Source organism: Neophocaena asiaeorientalis, unplaced genomic scaffold, assembly GCF_003031525.2.
Source record: "Neophocaena asiaeorientalis asiaeorientalis breed wild unplaced genomic scaffold, Neophocaena_asiaeorientalis_V1.1 scaffold59, whole genome shotgun sequence".
Classification (NCBI taxonomy): Eukaryota; Metazoa; Chordata; class Mammalia; order Artiodactyla; family Phocoenidae; genus Neophocaena; species Neophocaena asiaeorientalis.
Window position 1 is genome coordinate 3,046,216 of NW_020174268.1, and position 18,259 is coordinate 3,064,474.

The 18,259-nt window shown below is 45.1% G+C and overlaps 1 pseudogene; it reads right to left on the minus strand.

The window, feature by feature from the left end:
* Positions 1-12,194: 12,194 nt before the first annotated feature.
* Positions 12,195-18,259, minus strand: part of LOC112406675 (cyclic AMP-dependent transcription factor ATF-4 pseudogene) — a 12,699-nt pseudogene continuing 6,634 nt past the window's right edge.

An 18,259-nucleotide genomic window follows, 5' to 3' on the forward strand; every position in this document is an offset into this window, starting at 1 on the left:
AAAAAAAAAAAAAAGAATAAAATCATTAGAAATAAATACTTTTCCAGTTCAAGATATTTATCCCCCACCCAGATTATAAGTTTCTCAAAGACTGACTTTGCCCCTCCAGCTTTTCCTGCACCCTCGACGGATGTGCACTGACTCTTGCTGTTTATAGACTAGATGCGGGTTGTAGGGGTGAGGCTGATAGGTGCAGACAGAAAGGTTGATGCCAGTCCCTGGGGAATGAAAGTGCTTCTTTTATCTTTCTCTTTAATTAATTTAAAATAAAAGCAACACATGTCCATGGTTAAAGTCTTTCTAGTACAAAATATTATATATTAGGCAATCCAAAAGCATACCCCTGAACAAGACCACCAGAACCAAAGAAGCTTTAGCAAACTAAACACAATGAAAAGCGTCTTTTTTACTTGTTAATTTTGTCAGCTGCAACCAGGAAGCAGCAAATGCCAGAATTTGTTAATGTTATGTAATTAAAGCAAATCAAGGAAATAATCTATCCACTGAGATAAATATTTTCCTGCATTATTTGATTTTTAGCAGTAGAGCACCAGGATGCTGAGGCTGGGTACCACTGCATTAAGAACAATTTTGTCCTTGCATTCCCACTGTAAAATGAAATTGATTGAGGAGGGTGGTCCCATTCCCTCCCCCACCTCCAATTGTCTTATCCTGCCTTGCTGTGGCGCAGGAACCAAATGTCGTATCCCCGTTACCTTTCAATTCCTAGTTACTTAAGCCTCGGTGTCAGAAAGCAGATGGACAATGGCGTGATAAATCCGTATAGAGCTGAGAATTCGGGACACCTGTCATGCGCTTTGTTCATAGTACATACCTTCCCCCCAAGCCTTGTCTTTTTGGAGGTATGGTGCTGCCCTGAAACAGACCTGTGTCTCCTCTACCCCTGCCTTTTGTTTTTGTGGTGACAACACCTGCCAGATTGAACTTGCTGGCTGCTGGTAGAGTTTCCAGGGCAGAACTTGGTCTCATTTGAAGCTACGCTTTGGTATTTTCTGCAAACCTGGTTTCTTTAGCTTGTTTTAGTGACCTTGTACCTCATCACACCTGATAGTATCTGCTTGTGTCTCTTCAACAACTTGTTATCTATTCAGTAGGATAGCTAATCTAGGTGGTTGACTGGTGCCGTTCCTGATTAATTTTTTTGAAATTGCTTTCTTATTTAGTACAAAAATACAGCTATTGGCCATGGAGGAGACTCTCCCTTCCACCTGGGTTCCCTTTTTTCTTTTATTCCAGGATTCTCTTGCCCTGATAAACATGGTTTTGGCAGCCAAACATCCTAAACCCTTATAACCACTGTGAGATGGAGAGAGAGGAAGGCTGATAAGGGAGATACACATCTGGTAAGATGTCACATCGTAAGAGGAGAGGAAGGCCATATTTAACAAATGAGATTGTTAAACTCAACTAGTGCACCCACTTTGGGGATATTTTAACTGACAGAATGTAATAAGATTATAGTTGCTGGGCAGTGGAAAGCTTTGAAATCACATGTTGCCACAGTAACATCTAAAGTGATATATCTTAAAAAAGTAAACAGGTTTTGCTCTATTGTAACAGAAGCAGCTCTCCTAGATTTCAGCAGAGTTGCATTTGTTCCTAATGGTCTGTGAATACATTTTCTTTGAAGCTGTTTTCATCATTGTTGGTACATATTAGTGATAATGAGAGTAAACAGTGCCTGGCCATGTGTTAAATGCTCTAAAATATTATCTCATTTAATCCTTAGAATTAGTGCTAAGACATTATTTTTTTTAATTTAGAAGTATACCTTATATAAGCACCGTTACGTCAGTAATACAGTGTTTTGTCATCTTATTTTTATAACCTCTTTATAAACTAAAAATGAACACGTATTATACAGAGACATTGAAATGACATGTACAGTATTTGTTCAGTTACTCTTGCCTAAGAGATAGTCAGGTTCTTTCTAGTTTAAAATCTATTTCTATGTCTCTGAAATGAAAAGAAACGAATGATTCAACATATACTTAGATCTGATCACTAGATGCCCTTCTGCTCTACAGTAAACACCGTCAATATCATCAAGCGGTTAGCTTGATGGACATAAACATATTCACTTTATTAATGTGCTTATTAACCTTATTGACAAACTTGTTAACCACTCTCTCTTACAGATATTTTATGCTATTGACTAAATGCTTCTTTTTTATTATTAAAGCTTTGCTTAATTGTGTAAGTAACACAGGCTCATGTAACTACATAAACGATCTAGAGATGTGTAGTGTAATGACCAGGTATTACACATAGAGAGGCACATTGCAGCAATTCAGTAATGACACATTTCAGCAGATGCAATCAGATCTCTCCCGGGTTATGAATTAGTGCTAAGTAAGAGGTAGATAATGTCCATTTTATAGAACCATTTCCTGCCCAACATATTATCATGAGTACTGATCCCTCTTTAGGGGAATTCTACCCTTGGGGTAAAGTGAATACCAGAGTATACTTTCCCAGAAGCCCACACATGCCTCCCTCCCCCCAGTCTTATCTCCATACCAGGAAAAGGGCTAAAAAAAAGGGCAGCCAAATTGTCTTTGGCATCCCTGCTTGAATCCAGACACCCAAACCTCCCTTACCCGCAGGATGAAGATTACATTCCCTCCTTTAAAGTCAAGCTCCTTTTGCTGACATTTTAATCCCTGTTACACTTCAAGTATCCAGGTAGGGTATGCAGCTTTAGAGTGGACTCTTAGACCTGCATAGGAGTTCAGGATGGCAGTGGAATGTGACAGGAGGACGGGGCACTAGCTGATGGCCAGTGCATTGGCCATTTTCCCTGGCATTTGTGTGACGGTCCAGGAGGTGGTAAGCTGGTTATCTTTTTGGTTCAGTTTTCATTGCTATGTGAGTCCAGAGCAGGTTCCTAAGCCTAATATCATTTTCATAGTGTGTAAGAGGAGGGAGCAGAGGTCACTTTTTAACATTAGTTTTCTTCACATACTCCCATCCTTTCTTCTTCCTACTTCCTTTCCTTTGAGCAGGTAGCACCATTGATTGATGTAACATCTGACAGACCAGCAATATAAGTCTTTAATGGTTTAATATAAGAAAATTAAAAGCAACTATACTTTTGTGTCTTAGGAATTATCAGTGGTTAATTGATAATTATCAATAATTGGTTACTGATAATTGGTTAATTATCAATGGTTAAAAAATTTTTTAATTTAAAAAAGAAAAAAACAAAAAATTAACAGCTTTTATCTGATTTTGTTAGAAATCGTCTAAGTTAAAAAGGACTTTTTCAATACTCTAGCTTCCAGTTTAAACTAAATTCTGTCAAGTCATTTAGTCTTAAATTTTAGGGTTTTAAAGAATGATTTCTTGGGAATTCCCTGGTGGTCCAGTGGTTAGGGCTTCGTGCTTCCACTGCAGGGGGCACCGGTTCGATCCCTGGTCGGGGAACTGAGATCCTGCATGCTGCACAGCATGGCCAAAAATAAAAAGTAAAATAAATTTTTTTTTTTTAAAAAAGAATGATTTCTTAAGGTATACCATATTTTTAAATGTTGACATTTGTATTTAAAAGGCCTTAAGAAGATAAGAGTTTTTAACTCTTTTGTAAATGTAAGTACACCAAAAGAATATGTTGCTGGACTAAAAGCTTTAATCTGGTGGGGTTATGGAACATGGTGGCTGTTTATCTGGCAAGTATTAATTGACCGTGAATACATCCCAGGCGCTGTGGGTATAAGAGTGCTAGGCATTAGAGGCATTCACAGTCTAGTTGGAAGTAGAGAATGTAGACGGATTATAACACCAGGTGAGCACAGAAGTGCGAACTCAGTGTTACAGTCAATCAGGATTTTCCAGTTAATTCATGTTGCCATTTATGCTCTACGTGGATTTCCAATTTCTAAAGCATCTGGATGCAGTAGTATATACTTAATTTTAAAACTCCTTTGAAAATAACCATTGATAATTCCTAAGACACAAGAGGATTTATACAATGCCTAAGAATCGTTATTATGAACACATGCAGTGGATGTCTGTAATACATCAGTCTTGTTAATAGAATACTAAAGTGCTTACTGGGCTAGTCCTCGTGACATTTAAGCGTTACTTCTTTTTGCTATTCTAATTTCTCCTTGAACAAAAGCCTACCAACCACTTTAGCCATTTATTCGTTCGTTCATTCAGTGAAAACCCACTGACTGCCCACTGTATGCCAGGCACCAGGGGTAAGGGTGGCGTTTGTGATAATGTGCCTTACATGCCACCAGTTCTCTGCCTACCTTACTAAATAAGCAGGAAGAATAGCTTGTGTTTATTGGACTCCTGCTATGTGCCAGACACTGTGCTAAGCGTTCGACTCCTATAACTCATGTAATCCTAACAACCCTACAACAGCATGGGTTCTCTTATCACCCTTGTTATATAGATGTGGAATTCCAGGCACTGAGAGGTTAACAAGCCTGACCAAGGTCATACAGCAGTCAGAGGCATTGCTAGGTTCAAATCCCAGAGCAGCGCTCTGCAGTGGAGGCTCTTAGTTACTGTCCTGTGTTGGCAATGGGGGCTGCGTTGCTGATGACCCAAAGCTGTAATGCACCTGCCATGTTTGGGAGGTTTTTGTTTGCTTTGTTCTTCTTATTATTGAGATATAATTGACATATAACTTGTGTTTGACTTCTAACTAATGGGCAGCAAAGTCTCTTCTGAGTTGTTTTGTCTTCAGAGATTCATTTCCAACTCTTGTTCAGGTTCTAGAGTTTCTTACTTGTGGGATGAAGTTCCTTTTTTTGCTGTAGATTCAGATGAGGTCTTTCCCAGGAACGAATGCAGGTGGCCAGTGCATTTGATTTGCTTACATTCTCGACTGCCCAGTGAATGTCCAATCCCAGGTTCACGAGAAAGATGCTGACTTGGCCGGTCCCAGTTGAGGGTCTCTGCCATGGCCTAGTGAGCGCAAAGGAAGTTCCTCAGCATAAGACTGCAGGTACAGAGCTGAGCAAATAAGACAGGTCCTTGCTTTCAAAAACTCACAGTGTTGAAGAGGACTTGGAAACAAATACATGGCAATACAGTGTAGTAAGTGCAGCAGTAGAAATACATGGCAAAACGTTTTAAGAGCTACCCGGATTCAAAGCCTGTGACTTACAGCAAGTTGTTTACCTTCTGTTCCTCAGTTTCCTCATCTGCAAAATAGGAATATTAAGAGTATCTACTGGGCTTCCCTGGTGGCGCAGTGGCTGAGAGTCCGCCTGCCGATGCAGGGGACACGGGTTCGTGCCCCGGTCCGGGAAGATCCCACATGCCGCGGAGCGGCTGGGCACGTGAGCCGTGGCTGCTGATCCTGCGCGTTCTGAGCCTGTGCTCCACAACGGGAGAGGCTGTAACAGTGAGAGGCCCGCGTACCGCAAAAAAAAAAAGAGTATCTACTGAATAGAATGTGGTGAAAGTTCAATGAGTCAATATATGTAAAGCACTTGGAACACTGCACGACACATAGAAAGTACTTTATAAGCATCAACTTCGTTATACACAAAATATGTAAAATACAGAAGTAGTACGGAGCGTGAAATGATTGATTACATCTTTGAGGAATCAGGAAAGCCTTCTTAGAGGAGTTGGTATCTGAAGTGGGTTTTGAAGGGTCTAGGAGTTTAATAAAAGTCAAGAGGCAGGAAATACAGAAAGAACAAGCGTAAGGATATTAGGAGCAGCCTTTCTTCACAAGGTAGTTGGAGTGAGAACCCGCACACCCCTTCAGTGTTCTTACAGATATCGCTCACTAGCAGAGGAGTGCAGCTCGACGAGCTGAGTCCAGCCTCAGTCTCATGGCAGAACTTGGAGGTCAGGTAATCGCACCCTGGGCCTAGGTGGAATGGATGAGGGTTTAGGCAGGGCTCACCTCCTTCGGTTGTACACACAAACTCAAAATGATGCAGACAACGCAGTTGCTCCCTTATTTGTACAAAGCATGCTTTTCACGTTGATTTATTCCTGAACACATTTCTTTAGTATGGGCCTATTAAAGTAGCAGTCCAAACCAACCTTAGTGAATTATGTGTTAGAGGTTTGAGGTTCCAATCATTTGCCCCTCACCACTGCAAACTAATCAATAAAGATAAATAGGGAGTAAGAGCTAAAGGGGTCAAATGATTCCGCTTGGAGGCCCACTAACTCCTAGGTGGACTGGAGGACCTAGCTAAGAGCTGAGGCTGAAATAGAGCTTTCTTTACCTATCCTTCTCCTCAGTTAGTGACCACTAGCCAGCCACGGGTTGTTGCTTGGCCTGACTTAACCATTTGCAGGTGAGAAATCTGGAGCAGCTGGAAGAAGACATCCAGATGGCCAACAGATACAAGAAAAAATACTCAACATCACTAATCATCAGGGAAATGCAGATCAAAACCACAATGAGCTTTCACCTCACACCTGTTAGAATGACTGTCCTCAAGAAAGACGAGATGAGAAGTGTTGGTGAGAATGTGGAGAAAAGGGACCTCTTGTATACTGTTGGTAGAAATGTAAATTGGTTCAGCCACTATGGAAAACAATACCAAGGTTCCTCAAAAAATTAAAAATAGATCTACCGGGCTTCCCTGGTGGAGCAGTGGTTGAGAGTCCGCCTGCCGATGCAGGGGACGTGGGTTTGTGCCCCGGTCCGGGAGGATCCCACATGCCGCGGAGCGGCTGGGCCCATGAGCCATGGCCGCTGAGCCTGCACGTCTGGAGCCTGTGCTCCGCAACGGGAGAGGCCACAATGGGAGAGGCCACAACAGTGAGAGGCCCGCGATGGATAGAGAAGACGTAGTGTATATGTATGCAATGGGATATTGTTCAACCATGAGAAAAAGGAAATCCTGCCATTTGCAACAACGTGGATGGACCTTGAGGGCATTATGCTGAATGAGATAAGTCAGAGAAGGACAAATAGTGTATGATATCACGTACATGTGAAATGTAAAAGAGCTAAACTACTAAAAACAGAAAAATGGTGGTTACCAGGGACTGTGGGGATGGGGCAGGAGAGATGCTGTTTAAGGGTACAGACTTGCAACTAGTAGTAAATAAGTCCTAGAGAGCTGCTATGAGTAAAGGCAGCACCGTTGTATTAATAATCATCAAACTTGCAAAGAGACTAGATCTCAGTTATACCAGCCACAAAAAAGAAGTAATTATGTGATAGAGGAGCTATCACTACAATGGCAACTATATCACAGTATATAAATTATCAAATCATGTTGTATACCTTAACACAGTGTTTTTATGTCAGACGTATTTCAGTTAAAAATAATAAAGTCCAAAAACATCCGGACTTCCCAGAGGCAAGCACAGCCTGGCATGCTCACCCCATGAGGAGTGAACATAGGGGTTCAGGAACGGGGGATGGGAACAGAGGAATACAGCGGTGTCAGAGCTGTTTGATACGCTGTTAAGGAATCTTTGTTAATTCAGTGGAAACAGAGAAGATGGGCTTTACATACGATGGAATGGTAGCTACCAAAAGGGTTCTCAAATGAGTCCCTTCCTTAAGTCAGCATACTGCCCGATTCCCCCCGGGACTCAGCTGAGACATCAGTGAGCATTCATTCAGCCATACGTTCAGTTAACATTTGTCACATGTGGATCTCCGAAGAGCAGTATAGCATGAAACTGCTGACAGCACTTCAGAAATAAGTAATGATCTCTCGTCAGTGATGTTGAAAGGGAGACTTCAAAAATTCTATACAGGAGAATATATTTGTAAAATACAAATAAAAGACTTGTATCTAGACTGTATAAAGATCTCTCAGGGCTTCCCTGGTGGCACAGTGGTTGAGAGTCCGCCTACCGATGCAGGGGACACGGGTTCGTGACCCGGTCCGGGAGGATCCCACATGCCGCAGAGCGGCTGGGCCCGTGAGCCATGGCCGCTGAGCCTGCGCGTCCGGAGCCTGTGCTCCGCAACGGGAGAGGCCACAACAGTGAGAGGCCCGCGTAACGCAAAAAAAAAAAAAAAAAAAAAAAAAAATCTCTCAATTCAATAATAACAAAACAACCCAACTTAAAAATGGGCAATAGATGTACACATACGCCTCACCGAGAAGCTATGGATGGTCAAAGAAGCACATGAAAAGCTGCTCAACATCGTTGGTCATTAGGCAAATGCGAATTAAAACCACAACAAGGTAAGGTTGCATACCTACAAAGATGGCTAAAATTTTAGAAACCTGACAGTACCAAGTGCTGATGGGTATGCAGAGCAACCAGAACTCTCACACGTGAGAATTGCTCGTGGCAATGCAGAAATATACAGGTACGTTGAAAAGTAGTTTGGCATTTTTTTTGTAAAGCTATACATACCACCATACAACCCAGCAATCCCACTCCTAGGTATTTGCCCAGGAGAAATGAACATAATACATGCACACAAACAGCTGTACACAACTGTTTAAGCAGATTTAATTCTAATTGCCAGAAACTGAAAACCACCCAAATGTCCACCAACTTGTGCCTAGATAAACTGTAGTGTAGGCATGCAGTGGAATGCAACTCAGCAATGAGAGTAAAGGACCGAATGATACAGCCATTTGGATGAATCGCCAATGCCTTGTGCCAAGTGAAAGAAGCTGGACTTGTGGGGCTACATACTGTATGCTTCTGACTGTATGACATTCTGGAAACAGCAAAGCTATGGGGATAAAAACAGGTCAGTATTTGCCTGGGGTTGAGGGTGCGTGAACGGGTTTACTACAAAGAGACACAAGGGAACTTGTGCGGTAATGGAACTCCTGATCGTGGTGGTGGTTACATGACTGTGTTTGTTAAAACATAATCTGCACATTTAAAAGGGTGAATTTTACTGCATATAAAGTATACCTCAATACACCTGGCTTTAGAAAATTAAACTGGATGAAAACTGGAAAAAATATCCATCAATAGGGAAAGGTTAAACAATGACTCATCCGTATTATGGAATGTCTGCAGCCGTTAAAAAATGAGATACAAGAATGTATACTGCCATGGAAAGAGTTCAGTATTCTTGAGTGTAAAAAGCAAGTTTCAAATCAGTGTGAATAGTAAGGTCCCATTTCTGTTAATAAAAGCAAAACAAAGTATGTATTTCTACATGAGCACACATGTATATAAACAAGAAAAAGTCAGGAAACACACCAAACTCTTTAACAGAGCTACCTCGAGGGAGGAGACTAGAATAGGGAGAAGGGCAAGGGGGAGGTTTCTCTTTATGTGTGTACAGTCAGTCCTCTTTATCAGTATTCATTGTACTGCGCCATTGTTTATGAGGGACTTGAGCACCCGCAGATTTTGGTACCCGAGGATGCTCTTGGAATCAATCCTCTGGATACCGGAGGGATGGCTGTATTTTTATAATGAGAGTGAGTATATTACTGACTTGAATATTTGAATATGTGTTTATATATATATATGTATGTATATATATTACACTACCTATATTTTAAAAGGAGAACATGCCTTTTATGAAATAAACTAACTTACAAAGATACACCCTACTCCATTTCTACCCCACTGGACAATAGGGTTAGAGAATACGTTAAGTCCAGTCATCAAGGAAGAACCTCTCCCTAGAGGACTAAATGTGGGAGAGAGGCTAACTGCACTTCAGACATGTATTGAATTTCACCTGCTGCGTCCTAGGTGCCACCCAGCTGCTGGGTTGGGGGAGCCGAATGAGGCTCCATCCTCATCCTGCACTGCAAGCCCGGGGGTCTGTGGATCTCTTCCGTCAGGGAAGGACATGAGAAGTGGGTCAGTACCCTTTTAGAGTGTTTGAGAGAGGCCTGCTCTGTTGCCTTGACAAATTCTCTTAGGATTAACAGAGGTCAGTTCCATCTCCGAAAAGGAAGAAAGTGCCCAGTATGTGCAACGATGAAAGCCTTGAGTTAAGTCCACTGGGAGAGGGTCCACGAAAAGTCAGCAGTGGGATGAGTCATTTATACACGCACAATAAATTTGGAAGGTGAGTGTCACTGAGGAAAGAGAAACCGCTCGCTTCTTTGATTTGCTGAATGTATGAGAAAGCAATTTTTAATAATTATTTCCTACTGTAGTAGGGGAGGTAAGAGATGTGCTGGTTTTAAAGCAGAGTAAACCAAGATAAGTTCTCGAGCATGTCACCGTGGGACTGCGGAAAAGCTCAGGCTAGAACTCGAGTCAGCTTGAGCTGAAGCTCTTGCTAATGTTGCCGGCCCCACACCATCCACCTTCTCACGTCTCATGCCTCCAGGTGAGCAGCCTGATCCCTGCATGGAGCCAAGGGTCTGAGAGGAGCGCGAGGGCCCCCTCGCTTCCTGGGTGCAGGCCAGCCTTGCAGTGAGCCCAGGCAAATGGACCTGTTCAGATGCAGCTTCTGGAGGTAGTGAGTCCTTATTACTCACCAAGCTTTGTATCCTCTCAGAAAATAAAACGTATTAATCGCCTTCAGACAGCATTGGCAAGTGAAACCTTAACAGCATCAGTCAGTCAGCACTGAGATTGCATTCTGTTAACCACCTACACAAAGATTCATCTGAAAGCCCACAAACCTTTGCCTGCAAGCTTAGTACATTGAAATGAGAACACCTCTGCGTGTGGATGTCTCGAGTTGAATGCTGGTGCAGCTGGTTACCAGGTAATCAACTGGGAAGGGACAGGAAAGAAAAACAGCATTATTGGACTTCCCTGGTGGCGCAGTGGTTAGGAATCCGCCTGCCAATGCAGGGGACACAGGTTCGAGCCCTAGTCCAGGAAGATCCCACATGCCGTGGAGCAACTAACCCTGTGCACCACAGCTACTGAGCCTGTGCTCTAGAGCCTCCGAGCCACAACTACTGAGCCTGTGCTCTAGAGCCTGCGAGCCACAACTACTGAGCCTATGCTCTAGAGCCCGCAAGCCACAACTACTGACCCCACGTGCCGCAACTACTGAAGCCCACGCTCCTAGAGCCCATGCTCCACAACAAGAGAAGCCACCGTAATGAGAAGCCCACGCACCGCAACGAAGAGTAGCCCCCGCTCGCCGCAACTAGAGAAAGCCCGCGTGCAGCAACGAAGACCCAACACAGCCAAAAATAAATTTATCTTTAAAAAAAAAAGCCCAGCATTAAAAAAAAAAAAAAACCCAGCATTATCTTAAATAACATTTTTAAAAACACTTTTCTGTTGGGCCCAAGTAGTTGATTTCCTCAAGAAAATACTGAGTATGGCAGTCAAGGCTGGGGTATCATGTGCTAAAAAAGAACAAGGAGAGAGGCCAGGAAGTTAGAATTGGGGTTTCACATTCTCCATCATATCTAATACTTATTTTTGCCAGGTGCTTTTAGGTGGTTGCTATCACTAGTATTCTGGGACAGAGAAACTTGTGGTTTAGGGCAAGTGGCTGGAGGGAGACTGGTCAGCAGAAGAGGGCATCTGTACTTGGTGAGAAGTTGGCCAGGATGATCTCCAGCATCCTGTCTGGTTTTAGGTTTCCATATTTCTAAGCCGTGGGCCTGGCCAGGCTTGCCCGTCACTCTTGCCCATCCCGAGACTGGAACGGGGTTTATTATTCTCCCTCACAGCTTCTGCACATGGTACAGCCCCAGCTACAGCACACACGCTGAGTTGTACACATCTATGTCCCGCTGTGGACAGGATGGCAGGCACTAACAGGCGTGTGTATTCTGGGAAAAGACCATTCGCTACTTGGCTTCACAGCATCACCTGCCCCCCACTGCAGGCGCCCCTGCTTCTGCACGTCTTGCCCGCGCCCGGAAATACTCACCTGTCACCCAGTCCTTACTCAACTCCGTCCTACGCGGGGCTCTTCAGTTGTAAGAAAGAGAAATCCACTCAAGTTGGCTCAGAGGCAGGAAGGACAGTCCTCCGGGGGACTGGCCCTTCTTCCCTCCTGCTTAGAGGCCATGTGGTCTTTGCCGTTGGTTTGCTTCCGTCCTGCACTCATCAGGCTTCCCTGGCTCCAGAGATCCATGTTTCCCCAGAACTGCAGCACGCACTTTGCTTTATCTTCCGCTCCAGCCTCACTTCTCCATGACTTTTCAGCCCAGCTTCCCACAGCTGACTGACTCTAACTCCGGGTCCCATCTCCAACTTTCCTGCAAGAATCTGCTTGCTGCCGCTCCTAATCTGACCAGTGGAGGGAAGCGTGTATCCACAGAGCCCCCGCCAGTGCGGGAACAGGAGGGCTTCCCAAGGAAGCGGTTCTGCTAGCCGAGCACCCCCGAAGGCGACCGCGGTGCCCTCCCAACAGAGTCACTCAGGAATGCACGTCTGGGGATAGAAGAATCCTGGGGTTCTGCTCCAGTGTATCGCCTCTCCGGTGAGAGTCTGTGCCTGGAGTCCCACAGCTGAAGAGAGAGGGCACTGGGGAAAGATGCACCAATGAAGCTCAGGTAACGGTGAGAATTACGAGAAAAGGGCCTTCCAGCTTTAAATTCCTGGGATTCTCCTGTAAAGACAGAAGAACAGAGACTACTCAACCGATAGAAGAGAAGGGTGACTTGCTTATGTGCAGATTCAGCTAATAAAGGACCATTTCACACATACTATTAGCAGAAGTTTTAAAATATTTGATTTCCAGTTCTGAGAACGTTGAGGTGATACTTGTATTTACACACTGCCAGTGTGCCCCGAAAAGGCACTTTTAACATCTCTTACAGTTCAACAGCCCTTTCTGTCCCCATTCTACGGACACAGAAAAGCACGGAGAGGTGAACCATCCCCAGCGCCATGGTCTCTGCAGCCCCAGGTCTCTTGAAGCTCCCTAGTCATAATAATCATTGTGGCGGGAGGGGGCGTGCAAAATGCAGAGTGCTGGGTGCCACCCAAGAGCTGAAACATCCCTGGAGTGGGGCCCTGGCTCTGTATTTTAATGAGGTTCCACAGTTACTTCTTCTTTTTATTTATTTATGTATTTATTTATTTTTGGCTGCATTGATGCTCATTGCTGCGCGCAGGCTTTCTCTAGTTGTGGCGCACGGGTTTCTCGCTGCAGTGGCCTCTCTTGCTACAGAGCATAGGCTCTAAGGCTCTAGGGCGCCCGGGCTTCAATAGTTGTGGCACGTGGGCTCAGTAGTGTGGCGCATGGGCTTAGCTGCTCCATGGCACGTGGGATCTTCCCGGATCAGTGTTCGAACCCGAGTTCCCTGCATTGGCAGGCGGGTTCTTAACCACTGCGCCACCAGGGAAGTCCCTCCACGGTTACTTCTGACAAGCATCCAGATCTGGAAGCAGCTGCGCTTGTCAAAATTTCCAATCCCAGAACAAATAAGGGAGGTTGTGTTTTCCCGACCGTGAAGGGCTTGTAGGAGAGTTTCCAGCTTTCCTGGAAAAGTGCGTGGTATCTATTATGTATGCATCACACCCCACACGGCCTGCCCTGAGAACCTGAGGGTGAATCCACACTGACCGTATGACGTGGACACCTCATGAGGCCTCCCTGCTCTCATCTGAAGTCCAAAGATGAGAATACTTCCAACCGGGACTGGAGGGTTACGTGAGAGTTTGTAGCTCTTCTGTCTCAGTGTCTGCCACATGGCATATGTTCAAAAATGTTTATTGTTGACTCTGTTTCCAGAGATAGTGTCACTAAATGATAAGGGTAACCTGCACTTTTCATCTTTCATTTCTAGCCATTTCACAGGAAATGGTCAAAACCATTAACAGGGATGAAAAGCAGAAGACCTAGGAAATCCAATATTGGATAATGGCAATTTTTTTTAATCAAACAGGCCAAATATTAACTCCAGTTTGGGATAAAACAAAGGTAAATATTGACTGGCCCTCAAGCCTTGCTAACTGGTGTAGAACCCTGTGGGTTCAGGTGCCCCAAGACCAGGTCTCCCCTCACCTCCACTCGCCCCAGCAGGGCTACCAGAGTGGGCAAGCCAGTCTGTCCAGGCCTGGATCCCACACCTCCTCTCAGTTTTCCTATCAAGTCCCTCCTTGGCGTGAGTGTCCCAGTATAAGCAATGGAAAGAGGAGGCACTTGTCCCCCCCGCTCCCAGTGTACTATGCACAAACTCACCCTCCAAAACACCAGTCGTTTGGGATTTTAGGTCCCTCGTTTCCTTCAGTGTCTGCTCCGTACATCTCAGGAGATAAGAGCACTAAGAATAGATGGAGAAAATACCTCTTCATGGTCACTCCTTGGAAGGCAGGCACTTTCAGTTGTACCCTTAAGTCCTACACGCTTTGGGGTCCACAGTCGTGAAAAATAGAAAGTGTGTGACACTCGGAGTTCTCACTGGGTTGGTGCCGTCATTCGCTTTGGTGACACACAAGGAGACGTAGACACCTCTGAACAGGGGAGACCCTCACCTAGTTGGGTGACAAGGAGTCTGGACACATCTTTGCTTTGGCGCAGTGGTTGGCTTCTCACACCTTGAACGAGCTTGATATGAGGACCTATCTCCAGATCGTGTTTGTTTTAATGATGAACAAACCGTATCTTGAAAACAGTTTGCTGCCTCATCGTGGACTGAGTACACAACTCTGTTATTTATCAAAGCAGAGGCTACACCTACAGGATCTACTTTGGGTTTTGAAGAGGGTGGTGATGCCACAGCTCATGAGGACTGACTTGCCAAATTAATCTAAATTGGGTTGAATAGCAATTCCAGCAGGTGGGCTGAAAACACTCGGACTGACCTCGGAGCTCGGGATGGTGGAAATGAGCGTGATACAGCCAGCAGTGGGGTCAGCTGCTGACCCCAGACAAAGGAAATTTAGAAGTTCCGTCAGGCCTGCAGGATTCTTCTCTAGTTTTCCTGGCACCTGACACCATCCCCTCACTTGGCTGCAGAGAGACTTGATAATAGGGACAGAAATAGCTCATGCCTCTTGAGTGGGAAAGGAGAAAGGAAGTGTCCTGGCTGAGAAGTTAGCGATTCCCTTAAGGCTTTGACTAAACCTGTGTAAAGGGAAGTCTGGGGTCTCGCATTTTGCCTATGTCAGGCCCCATTGTCCAGAATTTGAAAGAAATTCAAAGGACCTAAAGAAATCAGACTGTGGGAATATTCAGATTAATGATCAGTGAAGGGACTTCCCTGGTGGTTAAGACTCCGCGCTCCCAGTGCAGGGGGCCCCAGGTTCAATCCCTGATCGGGGAACTAGATCCCACACGCCGCAACTAAGAGCCCGCATGTGGCAACGAAGATCCCGCGGGCCGCAACTAAGACCTGGCGCAGGCAAAAGAAATAAATATATTTTTTAAGAAAAGCACTATCATTAAAAAAAAAAGTCAATGAAAACATAGCTCCTAATTGCACTGCTTCAGTTTATCGTGTGTAAGTAATGTGAGCCACACCCACCTTCAGAAAGTGTTTGAGACCACTGGAGAAACTTCCTGTACAGATGAGAGAAGGGGGTTCAGTAGAAAAGAGCAGAGGCTCTGGGGCAGGAACTCGGGCTCAAATTTCAGCTGTTTGGGGACAGCCTCTGTCTCTGCGTTTTCATTTCTTCCGTATAAAGGGTACAACAAAGTGCCTGCCTTACGTTGTTTCCTGTAAGGGTAAAACCATAGTCTGTCAAAGAATATGTACATGTTAATTCTTTTTATTAGTGTGGGCCCTTTGAGTTACAAATGACAGAAAGTCAAACTGGCTTAAGCCAAAAATAGGATGAATCTGCCCCATGGACCCAAATATAGAGGATAGAAATGCAACAGTGTAATAATGTAGTTTGTAGGTCGTTTTTTTTTTTTTTTTTTTTTGGCCGCACTGCACAGTATGTGGGAACTTAGTTCCCCGACCAGAGATCGAACCCGTGCCCTGCAGTGGAAGCAAGCGTGGAGCCCTAACCACTGGACCACCAGGGAATTCCCTGTAGGCCCGCTTCTTGAACACGCATTCCACGATGTTGTAATTTATTGGAGGCTCATCAATAAGGAACTAAGCTCCCGCACCCCAGCTCACCGCATTCTGAGACGGATTCAGTCCAAGTGCTGAGCTTGTCCCCTGTGTCTTCTTTCTCAAAGCTCCACGCTTTTAGAGCCCTGACCTCCTCTTCCCTGGTATCACTCTGCTGGCAAACATGCCCAAGGAGACTCAGGAGGCTTCTTCTTGCCGATGTTTTAAATCTCCTTCAAGAAATGGTTCCAGAGTCACAGGTTTTAGGGGGATACGAGAAATGTCAAGTAGTGGCACTGCGGAAACTCCTAGGCCCTGCGGAGGAAGTTGTGTGAACAGAACCGCTCTTGAAGCTCAGACTGCCCGGCCTGCTGGGTCAGCGGCGGGGGGGGGGGGGAGAGGGAGACCCCGGAGGCGGGGGGAGGTGGAAGAGGGAGACCCCGGGCTGCTGGGTGAGAAGGCCACATGCGGGTCCTCCTAACAGGTTGGCATTTGGAATCAGTGTTTGACCCTTCTCTGGCACAGTGCTTGGCACACGAGACATTTCATAAAGACTTGTGAAATGAATAAATGGATAAAGTTGAGAACTAAGGTGGAAATGGATAAGGAGTAGAACAGAGATGTTCTGAAGAAAGAAATAACCAGTTAGTAACTTATATGGGGGATAAGGGAGAAGAAAGATCCAAGATGAAATGACGATTTTGGATTTTTTTTTTTTTGCGGTACGCGGGCCTCTCACTGCTGTGGCCTCTCCCATTGCGCAGCACAGGCTCCGGACGCGCAGGCTCAGCGGCCATGGCTCATGGGCCCAGCCGCTCCGTGGTATGTGGGACCTTCCCTGACCGGGGCACGAACCCGCGTCCCCTGCATCGGCAGGCGGACTCTCAACCACTGCGCCACCAGGGAAGCCCTGTTCACGTTTTTTAAACAAGGGAATTGCATGTTTGGTTTGGAGCTCTGTGTGTGTGGGCAAGACTTTCAACTAACAGACTTCACTTTGTGGTGAGCAGGTTGGGAACCTGGCCATGGTTCTGGGGATCCTGAAATGCCAGCATGTGGAGGACCTAAATATGGGACATCACACATTCCCACTGCCCTGATTTTCCCCAGAGTTTATCTAATTTTTTAAAGAGAAAAATCCTATGTAATGTCATGTTATGTTTCAGATAGGTAGGTAGATAGGTAGATAACCTCACAACTAACTAGGAAAATAAATATTATCTCCATGTTTCAGAGGGATACAGTTAGCCTTAGAGAGGTTAAATAAAGCATCCAGGGTCACACAGCCAGTGCGAAGTGAAAGGAGAATTAAACTCAGGTCTCTCTAACTCCAAAAGTCATATGCCCCTAACCACAAGAGGTGGATGGTTTTGGTGGAGCTTGGCTTACCTCCCTTCCCCACTGAAGGATCTTTGTTCAGGTCTTATATAGAAATTGTAGGATCTTAGTGTTGAGAGAGTTACCTTGCTTTTAGCCTCTATTCAGCCTTATTCTTTATCCTCAAAAGAAACAGCCAGATTCCCTGGCTGTTTGTTAAGCTTGACTTTCTTGACACAAAGAAAAGTTCTTGGCTTGGCATTACCCTTTCAGGCCCTTTCCCACCAAAGCTCCTTGCAAAGGGCATTGAACTTAGGTATGTTTCTGAAGCTGAGGGCTACTCTACTGGAATTGTGGTAGCACCATATTGTGCTGGGGTCGGCGACAGAGCTGTCTGATGCCTGGGCACTGCCTCTGTTGTTGACAGAAGTGGAGGCTGTCTGCTGAGTGATTGTCAGAGCCTCTCTCCCTTAACTTTTTTTTTTTGCGGTACACGGGCCCCAGAACCATGGCCAGGTTCCCAACCTGCTCACCACAAAGTGAAGTCTGGTTTTTTTTTTTTTTTTTTTTTGCGGTACAGTGTTGTGGCCTCTCCTGTTGCAAAGCACAGGCTCCGGATGCGGAGGCTCAGCGGCCATGGCCCACAAGCCTAGCCGCTCCGCGGCATGTGGGATCTTCCCGGACTGGGGCGCGAACCCGTGTCCCCTGCATTGGCAGGCGGACTCTCAACCACTGTGCCACCAGGGAAGCCCTCTCCCTTAACTTTTTAATGTCATCCAAGGTCGCTGTGAATTAGAACTGAGTTCTCAGCCATTCTCCAGTTCTGAGGTTGCTTAGAACTTCTCTGCCTTAGAGCCCTCATTTGTGAAAAGAGAACATAAGAATCATTCCAGGTACTATTCAGGGATGGCTAGTGTCATGTCATACAAGAAAAGTCTTGGGATTGTTAATTATGAAGCAAAGTGATCCAGTAACTCCCTGAATGACTTTATTGAATTTTATTGTTTAATATAATTTGTCATTTTCTAGAAAGTCTGCATGCAGAAAGCAATGAGAGCATTCCCATACAGAAAGTAGACAACTTCTCCCTAAAGCATCCGTTTTTA